The following is a 17,603-nucleotide window of genomic DNA, read 5'->3' as shown; positions in this document are numbered from 1 at the left end:
CATGACGGCAGCGACCGAGATAGCAAGTCTTCTAATGCACTGGACGTGTTCCAATAATAATCACTGTATGCATATATTAATAATGCGCGCAGGTAGGGACGATGCGTGCGGGCTAGTACGCGTTTATTTGGCCGAATAAACTGACATTTGTAATACCTGCTGTCACGGAGAAGACAAGAACCGATATCCGCAAGTTCGACCCACCACTTGACCAGCCGGCGCGCGCTGCTATGCGCAAATAGGAATCGTTCTGTCAGTTATTTCGATAGACAGAATGGGGTAGCGCATGATTAGTGGGTGGTGATGGTAATTAAGTAACGGAGAATGCGTTAAATTTTGAACAAACAGAATACTGCGTTATTAATTCCTCTAAAGCTTGACAAGCGTTCAAAAAGAAGATCGTTTTAAAATATTTTTTTTAATTTTTCTGTTCCAAGATGAAATTGATATAGATTTTATCATAACGCAGTCCGATAAAAAAAAAATTTTGTCAAGTAAAAAAGGATTTCTCATTAAAATATAAAATATTTTAAAACCTGACATGATAAAGCAATTCAGACAGCGGCATTGTTTTTTGTGACTAAAAATCTATGAAAAACACTTACGCTGATTAAAATTACTTGTCAAAAATATTTTCACAAGCCAAAAATAAGGTTTTAGTTATTTAAAATTTTTATTTAAAAATTCAAAATAACCTGACGTGGTGAAGCAATTTGGAAAAAAAATTTGTCGAATAATTTTAAGCATTTTAAAAGATTTTCAAATTTCATGACGAGAAATTAGCAATTTTTTATTTTAAAATTCAAAATAACTTTAAAACCTGACGTAATGGAGCAATTTGGCTTGGCATTGTTTTTTGTGGCCAAAAATTTATAAGAAACACCTACTCTGATTAGAATTACTTGACAAATTTTTTTTTTGTCAATCTTGATTTGTTGGAAATTAAATGATCAAATGAAAAAGACGAATCGAGTTTGTTGATTTGTTTCCAAATCATTCTGTTGAATGAAAAATTCTCAAACAACAAGTTTTACAATCGTTTTCAATGAAGAATATAAAAATGTGAAAATTAACTTTAGATACAGATTGAGAAACAATTTAATTCGCAATTAAAATGCCTCTTACAAGTCACAAACTTTTCCGATTTTAATCAATTCACTGAAAACAAACTGTTCTCATAGTAGCGAGTAATTATAACGCGATCTGAAAATTTCACCATTCGACTATTCGCCGGATGTTAACATATTAAACGGGAAAATTATTGGCTTATTAAACAAGAATAATCGACGTATAAAACGAGCGGTGCTGCTATTGCGCGGCTATTGCTGAGCTTCTCTAGAACGAGCGCTTCAAAATCCGGATCCGCAATCGAGGGAAAGAGAGGAACGGTAATTGCGAATATCGGTGAGTAACACCGCTCGTACTGAACTTTTAATACGGTCGTTGAATCCCATGAGCTTTATGTGTGCATTCACGTGCGTGCATTCGCACATGTGCACCTACGTGTACGTGTAGGCGTATGTGTTCGCGAATGTCGGATAAACAGACGTCGGCGATATTACCGGGAAGAGGAATCAAATTTCCGTTACTTCGATCCGGAATTTCGATTGATCCTATCGAGAGAGAGAGAGGAGAAATAGAGAGAAAGAAAGAAAAAGAGAGAGAAGGGGCTCTGGGTTATACGGGGTGTCCGGCGATTTTATGTTATAACTTGGAGATCTTATTCCCGAAATAGCCTCGAATCAGAAATGCCTCTAAAGATACGTGACAAGTAGGTCAGTATGGGATCCAGCTGTTATCTGTTAAAAAATGTTATTGTCCGAAATTTTCGTTCGCAGTTTTCATTCGTTTATTTTATTTAATTTATGTATGAGAAATATAACATCAGAAAATGGCTCAATTATATTATCTTCGTTCTATCAAGTTTGATTCTACAAAGATTGTTAGAGATAGTCAGTTTCACTTTGCATGCACAATTCGATTTTGACATAATATATTGTATTTCGCACGCCTTTGATGTATGGACATGTATTTTGCTTGCGTTGATGTGGGAGTATCAGATTTTTTTAGGATTTTCTATCAACTCTTTCGCGTTGCGAATGTATCTTTTATGAGTGAATATCATAAATTCTTTTGTATCCGCTTGCTTTTTTTATATTTTTTTTATTAAGCCTTGTAAATTTTTCCTTTAATAATGTAATAATTTGTGTACATTTAGCAGAAATATATTAACACATTTAAAGAAAATTGATCAGAGTAATATTCCTTTAATCTTCATTTCGATTTTATGAACGATGTTTTTCACATCCTATAAATAAGTATACATTTTGATGCATGCTGAGAATCTCTATTTCGAATTTTTGTAATGAAAATCAGAGAAAGAGGGAGAGACAGAGAGAGAGAGAGAGAGAGAGAGGAAGGGAAATTCACGTTTGTATATTTTTTATTCAATATCATGTCAGAAATAAAATCTTGAAGTACTTTCTACCAACCATACATCAACCTGACTTGACTACGAGACACTCAAATCCAATTAGGGCAAGAGATTGGAAAGAGAAAGTATCTGTAAATAATATTTATATTTTATTCGATGATACTGCGTTTCGTCAATATTTTCCCGTTGCTAAGAAATGATGTACTTAAATATGATAAATAATGGAAAATGTGTTCTGCAAAAATAGGTCTTAACTTATCGTGCTTTTCACAGATTTAATGTTGGGATGTAGGTGACATATATCGAAATACTAACAAAAGCATTAAAATTTCATAGATTGTTATACTATTTCTTCTGAATATTTGTGCAAAAACTAAGCAGAATTCTCTTAATGGTTGGGAAGTTATTTAAATTTAAAGTTACTATTGATTCTTATGGAAAATCGCCTATTGTAGCACTTATTGACAAATTTGACAAAGAAAAAATATTACCAATAAAATAAAAATTTTTACATATATTAAGGAAATTCTAATAAATATTTGTGCAAAAATTGATTTAGATCCACTAATTCGTTTAAAAGTTATTTACTAAATATTGTAGAAAAATATTATCTGTCTCTTTTTCTCTTTCTGCAAATTACTCGTTTTTCATTGTTTTTTGCAGGTAATTTCAGAGGATATTCACGATCAAAAGTTTATGCCATAAATTAGGAAAAATATTAATTACAAATATATTCTTTTATGAATACGTCAAAATCTATATTATTTTGTGATACTTTAATCTTTTTCATAATCCGAATTTATTTTTTTAATTTTTCAAATAGTATAAACGTAAGAAACATGTTTTCTTTTTAATTTTGACAATTTTTTGCTACTATTGTACATCCAGAACTTAAATGTTACTATATTATTATTCCGAAAATAAAATAGTTAATTTTTAAAATCAAGTATACTTGAATTAAATGCTGTTTTACTTAATTAAATAATAATTAAATTTGATTAAAATTTGATATTTTTCACACAAACATTTGTTAATATAAAAATTATTAAATAGCCATTAAAACATTTTATATTATGAAACTTTTTTATATTATCTTGACCGAATTATTATAGCGATATTTTTTGCAATGAAACGGATAAATGCGAAATAAATAAAATTTAAAGAATGAAAAAAAAGAGAATCGAAAAGATCGATGCATTAATTAAAAGCAACTTTCGCGCGCAATTTTTCACAGCCGTTAAAAACTGCTTATGGTTGAGAAAAATCACATTCATCCACATACTTCCGATACAATGTCACTCTCTTTGGACACCCGCTTTGTAACCGCAGGGAAAGTTTCGTTGTCGGCGCATTGGCTTTAAGCTTGTAAAACGATCCTATTTCCATAACAAAGGGGAGCCCCGCGACCGTTATGAATTGCAGATTGCACTGAAAAACGAATTTAAACTTCTGTACGTTACTTTCGCTTTTAATGCGATTAACCCGATCGTTACAGCGACTCGCCTGTCTCGCCGGGCAATTAAAAGATAAAGCAGAGAAGTTAATTTTGCGCTCTCTGTTTTGCCGGTGCGACTGCATTATGTCTGATCTTCTGCAGATTGTATCTGCATATAGTGATACCTTATCTTAATGTCTATGCAAAGCGTTTTTCATTAAAAATACGCTACGTAATTTTGTGCACTATCATATTACACAGTTTAACAAGAAAAAAAAAAAAAAAATTCCGGAATAGAACTAGTCGTTTCTTATAAGTTTTTGGATGCTGAATACAAATCAGGTTTTGAAATTCCTCCATCACATCAGAATTCTGAGAAAGTTGCAATTAAAGTTGCAAAAAAAAAACTATTTTCCCGAACTTTCATATTATATGATGTGCTGGAGAAGTTTTATTGCAATCAAAATAAAGTATGTCGTTAGGATCTAACCTATTATAACCTAACCTTCAAAAGAAATTTTTGTGTCGATTATGATTAATAAGATATCTTGGAGAGATGGTTAAATATGGGATATTGCAAAAGTTAGATATGACTTAGATCATTGACCATTTATCAAACAGTTTTTAATTATGTTTATTTAAATCTAAGAGTTTTTTAGGTCACTGAATACGAATTTAATGTCAAAATTGTCAAATTCAAAATGGTGGACTCAATATTATAAAAATTTAAGTTTTGACATTCTCCATATTGAGTCCACCATTTTGAATCTGACAATTTTGACATTGGATTCGTATTCGGCGATCTAAAAAAAAACTCATAAGTTTAAACAAATAAAATTGCAAGCTATTTGATAAATTGTCATGACCTAAGTCACAGCTTATTTCAGCAATACACCCCATACTTAATCATGGATATCTTATTAACAATAACCTTACTTTATTTTGATTGTAATAAAACTTCTCCAGCACGTCACATGTTGTAGTTATAATATGACAAAGTTCGTAAAAATGGTTTTTTTTGCAATTTTAATCGCAAATTTCTCAAAATTCTGATGTAACGGAGCAATTTCAAAACCGGATTCAGCGTCCAAAAACCTATAAGAAACGACTCGTTCCGGTGTTCGAAAAAAAGTCATTTTTTGTCGAATGGTGTTATCAAAACATGGAAAAGAAAAGATCAACGGATTTGTTCCATTAAAATTTGTCTGCGCGTAAATATTTTAAAATATTTTAACGACTCGGTCAAAGTTAAATTGGTTAAGCTCGTCTTTCTTTCGACGAATGTTTATCCTTAATTCCGAACAAGACTCAACGTATCCCTTAGCGTCGCGTAAAATTTCTTTCCATTTAGGGTCAGCGCGAGATTAACGTAGCTGTGCGATTTCCCTGCGGAAGAATTTGCGCTTCACGCGCGGAGAAGACGTAAAGCCCTTTTGCGGAATAAAAGGACGCAAAAGCGCGGAAAGCAAAGTGGCGTTCCGCTATATACGCGGGGACTCCGGTTCGCGGTTGCATCATATTTAATCTTTGCATTTCTCCTTTCCACTTCGCGTTCGCGCTCGCATTACTCTGCAGTGCACTTGAAAATATCTTTTCATATCCGACCCGACTGTCTGAGCTTTTATCGCAACCAGCGTTTTAAATCTTTAATGACCAGCGTACCGCAAGCGAGGCTCTTGAATAAAAATCATGCGTACGTTAATCTATCCATCAATATTTTCCGCGAGATGTTGTCCCAGTTTCTCAATAAATAGAATCAAAATTTTATTAACATGAAAGATTTCCACAGCAGAAAATATAATTTTTGATGTACACTTTAATCATTCCAGAATTTCTCTGTGTGATAATTTTATTCGAATATTGAGAACTTGGAAAATTAATTTAAAAAATGCATTAGAAATTCAAATTGTTCATTACAAAATTATTCGACAAAAAGAAATTGACATATAAAGTAATAAATAATAGTCTTTCTAGAAATTTTAAACAATACATAAAAATTGAAATTTCTCGTAGTAAAGTAGGCTATTAAAATTTACATTTTCTTAAAGTCTTTTTAGATCAAAGGTAAAAGTTTTTGGTCAATGATAACAAAAACTGATGATATTTTAGAAACTATAAGTAGATTTATATGTATATAACTCTCATTATTATGTTATAAAACACTTTTCAATTCATTTTTTCTTCATTCCGTCCTCGTTTTTAATATCTATTGGAACTCTTATTATTTCAAATTCCATTTCTACTGAAAACATTGTCCTTTTATTTTGTTTATTTTTTATGATCATAACTACAATTTATGTAGTTAGAATAAATTATCAACTCAGAATGAAAAATATTAGAAACAGAGTAGATTTTATTTTTCCGAATAAATAAAATGATTCTAGATAATATACAAAAATATCTCCAAGTTATCAATTTTTGCTTATCAAACATTCGAAATTAAACATTTTTATTTTCATTATTATTTATATAAATATGCATGTAAAAAATTTAAATTATAAAATTGTAATGTAATTAATTCTAAATTGCTCGAGCTTTCGTCTAGTTTTCTCTTCTCCTTCAAAAAAGAAATAAATGTATATTACAATTTGCAATCACGATATGTGATATTTTATATTAATATAAAATATTAAATTCTAAAGATAAAAATAATTCTAACACACTTCCGTTTCACAATTCTTTAAAAATAGCACAAACAAAATTATGTCAAGAGTGACACGTGTCTATCTCGCGGCTTGTCAAGCTACGATCTACGCGAACCGTAATCCCACATTTCCATGGAGATGAAAATATCGGATGAAATGATTGCATATCCGGTGATCGTAAAAGACAGAATAATTGCATAAGATACACGAATAAATTACATAAAAAGCAGAATTTGAAAGCAAATCTCAGAAAATCGAAAACACGGAAAAAAGAAATGCGAATAAATAAATAAATCAAAATAAATTTAAAAAACTAACAGTTACCATCATCATTATCACGTATTAATTGACGCTACGTGCTTTGACAAATTACATATGAAAATTCAATCCCTTTCTAATGTCAGAAAATCTACATTTCAACTTTCTAAAAATCATCACGGCGAAAAGAAACACGTCCTCGACGTCGTACGTACAGGGTGACCGATATATCTCGAGCCCACGGTCAGTCGACCTTTTCACCCCGAGAAGTCGACAGCAGCGCAAGAGGGTCGGAAGGGCGGAGGGGCAAGGGAGAGAGATGTGCGCGCGAAGGTGAGCGTGACCATCTGCGAAGAGCCTTCGTTCTACCCCGCTCGTGCACGCGATATATATATATATATATATATATATATATCGCGCGTCCGTCGCCGTCGGTCGGTCGGCGAGCTTGGTACAGCAGCAGCATCAGGCAGGAAGGGAAAGAGAATAACCGTGTTGCTGCAGTCGGGGAATGACGCGGACAGAGTGCAGCAATTTCGCGCAATACCGCCGGAATACCGGGCGTTTCGGGAATGCGGATCAGCATTTTCCCGGCCATCCTCTCTCTCTCTCTCTCTCTCTCTCTCTCTCTCTCTCTCTCTCTCTTTCTGGCCGAGCACAGGCTCGATGTCTTTCCAACAGTCTTCACCTTTCGCGATCCTCCATAACAAGTGCTTCGTATTCGCATTCTTTCATTTCCACCGCGTCGCTCAAATTACCAAGATCGCGTATTTTTTATACTATTTGGATTAAAATTAAAAACTTGATATTGACAATGATATGAAAAAAAAAAAATTAAAATTAAAAATATATAGATAAAAAGAAATTTATAAAATATCGACAATTGTTTGTCGATATTGTCAGACTCGGCGAGCCTGTCATTTCTTTAGCGCGTCTCGCGAGAAAACAATCCATACATAATCCTTCGTAACGTTGCGAATGTTTAATCCGCTCATCTCGCATAATCATTTTATTTTCCGGCATTCACGCACACGTTTTCAGCTTACGCCTTCAAGCTAGACGATGCTTCGAAAACTAAAACGGCCGATTAATGGCACTTATATGTATCTACGCTGCGTCGCGTCTTCGCGAAGCTAAGCGAATTTCGCGCGTTCTCGTAATTGTCGACGGGTCTCGCGCATTTCCTTCACACGAACGGGGCAAACAAGACGTAGACGAAAACGGCTTTTCCCAAGAACCGTCTCTATCCTTTTCGATCCGCGCGAACAGAAATCGGTTTACGGAGGAAGTCGCGCCCGGGAACGCGACAGCGTCTTCCAAGCCATCGCAGAAGTTCGATGAATGTCAGTTCTCTTCTGCACAAAAGCCAACCATTGAAATCCCCACCGTTCCTCTCCAATGTGCATCCTTACGTCTATGAAACGTAAGTACTATACGTCTTACGACAACGCGAAAGCATTATTTCGTTACTCAGCCTCGAGATTATGCACTCGCTACCCGCTAAGAGCACAAGAACCAATTAATAGTCGGAGGGGAGTGTTTGTCGGCGCAGAGGCAGTGAGGACTTTTGATCTACTCTAAAATTACGACAAGGCAGAAGTCGTAGAAAGGATCGCTCCCTCGCTCGCCCTCGTATCTTTGTCTACTTATTGCGATTCGAGATAAAGACCGACGTGTGCACAGCTTTCTGCATTGATTACTAATTCGCTTCCAGTAAGTTCCGCTCTATCGTCTTCTCCAACGATGACTGATTGTCTTTTCAAGAATTGGCAATCATCTAATTACACAGGTCGATAAAAAAAAATTTTGTCGAGTAACTCTAATTAGAGTAGGAGAAGTTATTTTGTCGAATAACTCTAAAAAATCGCTAATTTCTCATATTAAAATTCAAAAGAACTTTAAAATCTGACGTAATAGAGCATTTTAGACAGTGGCATTGTTTTTTGTGATCAAAAATCTATAAAAAACACTTACTCTGATTAAAATTCCTTGTCAAAAATTTTTTTACAAGTCGACAAAAGGTTTTTAAGTTGTTTTGAATTTTAAGATAAATCTGCAATTTTTTATTTAAATATTCAAAATAATATTAAAACCTGACGTGATGAAGCAATTTGGATTGCGATATTGTTTTTTATGGCCGAAAATCTATAATCGATATAATCGTTCGCAGTGAATAATAACACAAGTCGACAAAAAAAAAATTTGTTATCTCTAATCGGAGTATGTGTTTCATATAGATTTTTGGGCACAAAAAACAAATTGCTCCATCACGTCATATTTTAAGTTATTTTGAATTTTAAGATAAGAGAAAATCAATGATTTTTTATTTTAAAATTCAAAATAACTTTAAAACCTGACGTGATAGAGCAATTTAGATAGAGGCATTGTTTTTTGTGATCAAAAATCTATAAAAAACACTTACTCTGATTAAAATTCCTTGTCAAAAATTTTTTTACAGGTCGACAAAAGGTTTTTAAGTTGTTTTGAATTTTAAGATAAATCTGCAATTTTTTATTTAAATATTCAAAATAATATTAAAACCTGACGTGATGGAGCAATTTGGTTTGTAGTTTGTTTTTTGTAGCCAAAAATCTATAAGAAACAGCTAACTCTGATTAGACTTACTTAACAAAATTTTTTTTTGCCGACTTGCGTTATTATTCAACTGCCAACATCGCATGTCAATAAATAATAAATGATAATAGACTTTGACATAAAACTGTCTTATTTAATTAAGTTTAATTGATTAAGTAAATAGTTTTAAAAATCCTTTTAAAAGACCTTTTAAAAGATTGATTAGATAAATAATTTAAAAAGTCCTCTTATATAAAGAATATGAATAGTAAAATCGTAAGGAACAAAATTTTCATTACTTTGATATAAAATTTCTGGAGATTTTTTTTCTTTTATAACCTTTTTATAACCTTTGCAATATTATAATATATAATTATCACAGAATTATATTTAAGTAATAAAAGTGAACGATATCTTTCTTATGGATCAGAATAATATGAGTGGGAATTAAGTTTGATTTAGAGTTAATTCTTTTTATTAATTACCGGATTCAATTATATCTACAATATCGCGCAAAAAAATGTATTTGAGAATAGTAGACGATCGTTGAATTAAATTCCGCTAAATTAAACGCTCGTAAGGTTAATATCCGCGTTGTAACTTCTCAAGCTGCTCTTTATCTACAGTACGCAAGAGCTGCTCGTAATGCAAAAGTGCCAGTAAATTAACAGTAAATTTTTAACGAACGAAAATAATAATAAAAATTCCTCGTTCTCGCATGAAACACCTCGTCATTAACCTACATCGTCGTGATTTTACGGACCTATATATAATATACTGAAGAGCGAATAGCACCAACATAATCACACATACACACATACGCTATAACAGTTTTCCGTTCATAACTAACGTTTACTCTTCAGACCTATATTCTTGATACAACTAAGGCTGCTGAAAAAAGAGCCGTTGCTAAAAAATATTAATTCCTTGTTCGGGAAATAAGTATATTGCGTGACATTAAAATATTTGTTTGTACGACAAAAATTAATATTTGCTCTTATATTCATAGATGGAGATCGATTTGACCCTGGCCATTCCAGGATAGATAACGACGGTATAGTTTCGCGGCTCGAAGAACACGTTGTGCTTCGTTCTGTGAAGTTTGGCTTAAAGACATCGGCCTCCTCCCTCCCTCGCCCCGATCTTACGTCGCTATTCTCCGATTCGCTCTCTCGTCGGAGCCTCCGCCGCGCCGGAGGAACGAGTTCGGGTGGAGTTGGAATCAAGTTTCTGTCGCGCACTCGAGGAAACTTTCATTGGAATATCGTCAGCACAAACACACAGCGTCGGCTTTACGAGCTCGTTCGGCGCCAAACTCCACTAGCTCTTACACCTCCGAGCCGTCGAAATGATAAATAACCGACTTTCCAGCGCGCAAAGCCCCGCGAGCACGATTACAACACACATTCGTGATTTAATAGTCATTGATTTATGCAATTTATTTATCGACTTTGGGACGCACGATGAGGAAAGGAAGAGTGTAGGAACGGTGGAATATGCATGTTAAAAATTTTGTAAAATCATCTTCATACATAAAGACAGAAACAATTCAATCTTTTTTTCAGAAAAGAAGGAAAATAAGAGTGCACAGACTTTGCAGAGGCAATTATTTGTTCTTTTATTTGATCGATTAGAATTTATACACTTTAAGAGAGGTAGAACATGAGGATTTCTTTATAGATACTTTTTCCTAACTTCCCTTATATCCTTGTATCCCTTGACAAATTCATAAACGTGTCGCACGTAGATCTGAAACAAATCTTAGCTTGACAGTTGCCTAATACGACGAGTTAGCTCAAGACATGAGATTAATAATAATTTCGCTTCAAGGACGCATAAATCTACGCCAAACGCGCCCGATGTACTGTCAGAGACGGAATTTATAATTGCAGTGGCAATTTCTACGTGAGATTACGGCACGTCGCAAATCAAGCTTACGCTTGATAGCGAAGTCGACGGAGGAGAGGATCGACGTTATCTGTATTAACTGCAGCCTAAAGCGATGACGTACCTTCCCTGAGGAGAGAAGATTCCTTCGACTGTTGTTGCTGGTGCTGGCAATATCGATCGCGACCGTCGTTATAGTCGCGTATAAAGGAAGATGTTTCGCTGAGCGATTCCGACGCGTGTTAGAGTGCCGGATTTACGAGGGCGATTGACGCGCAGCCTGGTTGAAGCGCGACAAAGCTTAAACTAGATCATCGCGACGCGAAACATCAAGTTCGAAACGTGTCTCCGTTCGGAAGCCTCGCAACTCTCTAAGCAGAAATTATCATTTATCCTAAATTACACAGGCTGACGAACAAAAAACTTTTGTCGAGCTCTAAGCAGTGTCCAAATTGTTCCACCACGTCAACTTTTAAAATTACTCGACAACAATTTTTTTACAGGCCGACAAAATATATTTTTGTTAAGTAACTCTAATCAAAGTAGGTTAGGTTAGGTTAGGTGCTTTTTACAGAGTTTCGGCCGCAAAAACAATGCCGCTGTCCAAATTTCTCCATCGCGTCAGATTTTAAAGTGGTTTTGAATTTGAAAAGAAAAAATTTCTTAAAATTCAAAAGATTTTTAAAACCTGAGGTGCTGGACTAATTTGTTTTTTGTGGCAAAAATCTATAAGAAACACCTAGTCTGATTAAAATTATTCAATAAAAATTTTTTTACAAGCCAATAAAAAAAATATTGTCAAATAATTCTAATTAAAGTAGGTGTTTCTTATAGGTTTTTGGTCATAAAAAACAATGCCGCAAACTAAATTGCTCCAACGCGTCAGGTTTTAAAGTTTATTTTGAATTTCAAATTAAAAATTCGTTGATTTCTCATCTTAAATTCAAAGCAACTTTAAAAGCTTTTGATGGTTTGTGAAAAAATTTTTGATAAGTAATTTTAATCTGAGTAAATGTTTCTTATAGATTTTCGCTCCCAAAAAGTAATGCCGCTATCTAAATAAAGTTATTTTGAATTTTAATATGAGAAATCAGCAAAATTCAAAATAACTTTAAAACGTGATGAAGCAATTTGGATAGAGGCATTATTTTTTTGTGGCCAAAAATCTGTAAGAAACGCCTACTCTGTTTAGAATTACTTGGCAAAAAAATTTTTTTTTTATCGGCCTGTATTGTCTTTTAAAAAATCGCGATTACACCGCAAAGGATGCTATATTATAATCAATTTTTTTTATTTAATTTTTGTTCATTATTTCCCAACTTCAATTATATGATTTAACATGATATATACAGTTGAAAAGTTTGTATTAAATTTAACATTTGAAAAGTTTGTATTAAATTTAACTGATACAGGACAATATGTGTCCCAAACGATCTATATAAATTTTTGTGTTAATTTAATACAATATGAATATGTTAAATGGTGACACTAATATTATGTTAATATTTCAACACAAAATAAATGCAAATTTCAAAGTAATTTGAAACAAAGTTTGTGTAAAATAAATATATTTTTAATGATAAAATTAACTTGGAAAAATGTTATTGACGCATTTCTATTGTAGAATAAAATCAACATTTTTTTCTAACGTAAATTTTAACAGAAAAATCCTATCATTAATAATACGGAACATATCTATTGTGTAAATTTAGAAATAGGTGCACATTGTTATTTTTACCCTTTGTATCCAATTGTTTTAATAATTTAACAGTTTAATAATTTAACTTCAATTAACACAGCAGCAATATGTTAAATTAGCACATAAATGTGTTAAAAACAAAAATTTTAATATTTTTGTAAGCGGCATATTTTTTTTTTACAAGAACGTGATTATTTAATCTTTTAATAATATTAAAAATAAGCTTTATTTCTTTAAAATAATTATTAATATTTGTAATTAAAAAAGTGACAATTTTAAAACATTTTCTGTCTTTCTATTTTTACATATCGGTGTTTTTGTTCGTATGCAGATCCAATTCCAAAGCACGATAAATCTCTTTCTTTATCTGTTTTTATAAAATAAATTGACTTCGATTATAATGAATCCGTCGCGAGCAACATATTGTAGGTTGCATCCAAGCGAGCGAATCTTTCCTTGGTTGAAGTTTATCGAGACGCCGACTCCAATTTATGTGTAAACTCGGCGGAAAAGATAACGCGCAACATGCTTGTCGCAACAACAACGGTAAAGCCGAATAAAAGCGATACACAGGGATGTACTGTGCTCCGGTTGAATATCTTTTATAAACCTCCGCAATCCTTGTCTAACATGTCAGAGCGTAATCCTATGCCTGGTAAAATATTTCTTCTGCAAAATTGCACAAGCGCGTGGAAAAGGATAGTATATTTGAAAGTTTGATTATAACCTATAAAATAGCCGATTAGAGAGTGTTCTATGTGCAGGGCTGGGTAATATTTGAAATGAATTCCATTTTAAATACGTTATTTAGAATGAAAATGTCATTTTGCATTTTTGTATTTTAAATGCTTTTTGTAAAACCACTTCTATTTTACATTTAAAATAAAAATATCTATACATTTAACTATTTAAAATAGATAAATGTGATTTTTCTAAGCGTATGAAAGGAACCAAGTCCCCGTGATTGGCCAAAATTTGGCACAATTTTTTTTATAGCCACATTGAACTTAACGTTCATGAGTATTACTTGTTCTTTAACTTTCGAGAACAAAATTATCAAATAAAACTATAAAATGTATGAATACTTCAATAAATTACATATAAAAGGAAAAGTCATTTTGCATTTGAAAACCATTTAAAATACCTGTTTATCCATTTTACATTTAAAATAGGTTCGAAAAACTCATTTTACATTTTAAATATATTTTTTTAAAGTATTTTATATTTGGCATTTTAAATGCAATTCGAAAAGCATTTTGTGCCAGCCCTGTCTATCTGATTTTCAATTTCCAACTGTTTTCCAAGAAGCTCGAGATAAAGAACGATCCAGACGAACAGAGGACACTCTCGCGAAATGAACGTTCCGGCTCCAGGACGAATTCGGGGAAGAACGAGAAGCAGCGATCGTTATTGACGCTATTGTTTCACGTTTGCCGGTGGACAAACACCCGCTAAGCCTTCGAATCAAGCGAAATAGTCGAGATTCCGGAAGAAGAAGACGATCCCGCTTCCTCGAGGAAGGCCGAGGGTATACGATCGGTTGTGTCGAATCGTCCTCCCTGCCTTCTTATAGATCGGATCCATCCCTTTCGCGAGGAAACGGGAAAAGGAACGTTGACGTTACGAGGACGGATGGCGCGGCCCGATGCTCGAGAAACGAGAGAGAACGGCGACTCGATTCGACGCCCGGAAACACGATATACGGGAAGGAGCAGGTTTACGAGGAACAAATTCCGTTGCGCGCCGCTCCATCCGTATAGCTCTTGATCAGAGATAGAAAACCGTCTCCTCCTCTCCTGGCCAGACGAGAAAACGCCACGTTCATCTCGAAAGAGCTTTCCTTCATCCCTTCCGGTGGTGGTGATTTCGGCCGAAGTCGTATCGCGAAGTAGCGAGAAATTAGTTATGAGAACAGAATCTCTCTACGTGCGACTAGTCGGCAGAATAGAGAATTAAAATTTAACGTAATATTGTTTACTTCATATTTTCATTGTATAAAATAATTCCAACGTACACGAATTAATTGTGCATAGTTAGAAAATTTAGTATTTTCTTGTTAAAAAATATGCCGCTTACAATTTTTGTGTTATATTTAATAACACATTCATGTGTTAATTAACATATTGCTGCTATAAATTAATTAAACTCAAATGTTAAATTAGTAAAATAACTGAAAAAAAATGCAAAAATAATACAATGTGCACGTATTTACACAATAGATGTATTCGTATTATTTAAAATTTATGGAAAAAGATGTTGATTTTATATAATAAGAATAAGAGCGACTATAGTCAATAATATTTTTCCTTTTTAATATTTTATTAATTTTGTCATTCAAAAATATGTTAATTTTACACAAAATTTGTGTCAAATTATTTTGAAATTTACATTCATTTTTTTAAATATTAATATAGTATTAGTGTCATTTGACATATTATGTTGAATTAACACAAAAATTTGTGTGGACTGTTTGGGACATATGATATCTCTTAAATTTAACACAAATTTTTCAACTGTGCGATATTTATATACAGAGTATCTATAAAGTTTGTCCGCATCCCCTACATTTCGAAAACGGTTCAAAATGAAAAATCGCGAAATACATATTCGGTCATTTCGAGGCGCTACTCTTTTAAAGGGGTTGGGGCAGTTATCTCCCCAAATAGGGAATCCAGAAAGACTCGAACTCAAAAATTTCAAATACAACACCCCATATTATATATCATTTGAAAAGGCATAAAAAAAGAAAATTTTTGGCGCAAACCGGAGATTGATACGTTAATCCATTCGAGAGAGATTTTTATTTAAGATCAAAGTTCGGAAAAGTCAATTTTCAAGAAATGAAAACGTTCGAGGTGTGTTGATTTTTTTAAGTCCTTGCCATAAAAAAATTCAGATTTGACCTTGGTTTTTTAAGATACGCAAAAAAAACTGTTTAATTTATGATGGCGCCAAATTTTTGTTTTTATCAAACTAAGGTCACACACACACACATACATATTTCACTATATTAACTCTAGATACTAATTGGTTTCCTCCAATCAAGACCCAATTTTTTTATTTATTATTTTTTTTAAAAAATGATGTCAACATTCGATATCGACATAGAGATGCGCTTTACGGCGCCGATTTAGAAATACGTTTTCATATAAATTCGAAGCGCTTATACGGTGTACACACACGAAGTTCACAGCTGCGACGGATGCATCGGATGGCACGGAGTTTTACGACGCGCGACCGGAAGTGCGAAATGCCGCACATCGTTTCTCGTCCACCGTCGAGAATTACGGTCGCGAAAGAGCGCATCGTTCCCAATATCCTTCGCGCGCTTTCATTTCTCCCGGTCCTGCGAATCTCACGTGCTCTCTCTCTCTCTCTCTCTCTCATCCGTATGTCTCTATCCGCTGTTTATCCACTTCGATCGCAACACTCACAGCTGAGACGCGACGCGCGTTCAATTGCGCGGCAAACAAGCAACGATCATTTCGTCGGCGCTGATCGTAGTTTGAGCAACGTATCCCGATGTTTATTTTAAGGGATGTGGTAACCCCTAAAATAAATTTAGGATTTTCAGATCTTATATTTAAATTTATGCGCGTTGACTAAGTCTTGCAAAAATTAATTTTTATAGTGCAATATAAATATTTTCAATAATATAAAATGACAAGAGAAAATAACGATAAATATAAAAATATTGTATATTTTATAATAATTTATCACAATGCAGACACAAAATATAAAAGTACAATAATAAAAATCATTAATGCTCTCCATTTCCAACTATTTTTTTGTCAGAATGACAGTTTTCCTTCTTTTCATTATGTGAGGTTTGTAGGTACCCGGTTTTGCCCCAACACGAGGAAGATAAACACGGCAGCTCTACATTTCAAAGTTTTGACGATCAAAACTAATGTCATATACTCTCTAATATGTACAGAACGCAATGTTGCGTTTATCAAAGCAGATGGTCTGTGTAGAAAAAGTTTACGATGACTGGATTGTTGCCCCGATATCCATCCAAAAATTTTGGTCTTCTCCGAAGAAAAGAAATATCGTATACACGCGGGCACGGTTTATCTCAAGATAATGTTGGCGTCAATCCACAACTGATAATACGAGTTGGTTAAAGATAGTAACACTTATTACGAAAAAACAGAGATATCCGGTTTGACCCTACTTTCCCCCTATACATATTTCGGGAAGTGCGTATAAAATATTTTCTATAACTTTGTGCAAATATTGAGGGATACATTGAGTGGAATATTGAGAAATATTGGGAGAAATATTGAGTTTATTCAGAACTGCGTTTGTATGAAACATCCCCGATGGGATAAACTCTTCGGGCACAAGCTGAATTCAGGTTAACCGAAACGAAGTGCAGTTTACATAGCATATGCAATTGATTAAATATCGAACTGTATCCGTAAATTGCTTGATCCGCAGTAATAACGATTTCCTTAGTTTCCGTTGCTGCTTTTCGTTGACCAATCAATAATTGCTAATTATCAGTATATATATATATATATATATATATATATATATATATATATATATATATGCAGAATGAGTCTTTTAATCCTAATAGGCAAATATATATATATATATATATATATATATATATATATACAGGATGTATATATGTATGTATATATATGTGTGTGTATATATATA

The 17,603-nt window shown here is 33.4% G+C and overlaps 1 protein-coding gene across 1 annotated transcript in view; it reads right to left on the bottom strand.

The window, feature by feature from the left end:
- The window catches only part of LOC126851991 (lachesin-like), a 203,055-nt gene that overhangs the window by 106,105 nt on the left and 79,347 nt on the right, over window positions 1-17,603 (bottom strand). The window lies entirely within an intron of this gene.

The sequence above is a fragment of the Cataglyphis hispanica genome, chromosome 9, assembly GCF_021464435.1.
Source record: "Cataglyphis hispanica isolate Lineage 1 chromosome 9, ULB_Chis1_1.0, whole genome shotgun sequence".
NCBI lineage: Eukaryota > Metazoa > Arthropoda > Insecta > Hymenoptera > Formicidae > Cataglyphis > Cataglyphis hispanica.
This window is presented reverse-complemented; position numbering and strand designations above follow the sequence as displayed.